We start from the raw sequence: 726 nt of genomic DNA on the forward strand, positions 1-726 counted from the left end.
GCTATATTTTGGTATATGTCTTTTGCTATGTATATTACGTACATGTGTATTTGTTCGGGCATACGGCGGGGCCTAGTCATATGTTCGTATGTTATAATCCGTTTGTAGGCCTTGAGTCATATTTATGGGTCATGGGTCCGGTTTGTTCGTATGTGACTCTGTTTTGCGCCCTTAAGCGGCCCCGCATGTTACTATGGCCTATATGGCCCACATGTTTGTATGTATGCGTATGTACGGCGATGTGCATTCCGCCAGCTTTGATTTTGATATGATGAGTTTGCACGGGCGACCGCTTAGGGTAGCATTCGTTTCAGTGTTTGTGTGATGTCCGCTATTTGCTATTGGTACGAATAATGTCTGTTGAGTCTGGATACGTCCTAATATGACAATTTGGTTCGTAAGTTTGCTTAGGTGCCTAAGTAGGGCACCAGTCACGGCCCACGGGGCTGGGTCGTGACACTTACTCATGGTTTCGAGGGCTATCATCGAGTGATCATGTTAATCGATTTACTCCATACACTCTCCAAATGTCATATATATATGTTCTTATGCTCAGATAACATAATCTTCATCCATTATCCTTGTGTAACTCTGCTCTCTCCCCTGAGCTCATACTAAGCTGTCCACAGTCTTGGTAACGCGAAATTTTCCAATGTGTAACATCCTTCCCCCCTTAGAAACATTCGTCCTCGAATGTTAAACTAGTCTTACAGGGTCTTATAGGCA

The sequence above is a fragment of the Lycium ferocissimum genome, chromosome 3 (assembly GCF_029784015.1).
Source record: "Lycium ferocissimum isolate CSIRO_LF1 chromosome 3, AGI_CSIRO_Lferr_CH_V1, whole genome shotgun sequence".
Taxonomy (NCBI): Eukaryota; Viridiplantae; Streptophyta; class Magnoliopsida; order Solanales; family Solanaceae; genus Lycium; species Lycium ferocissimum.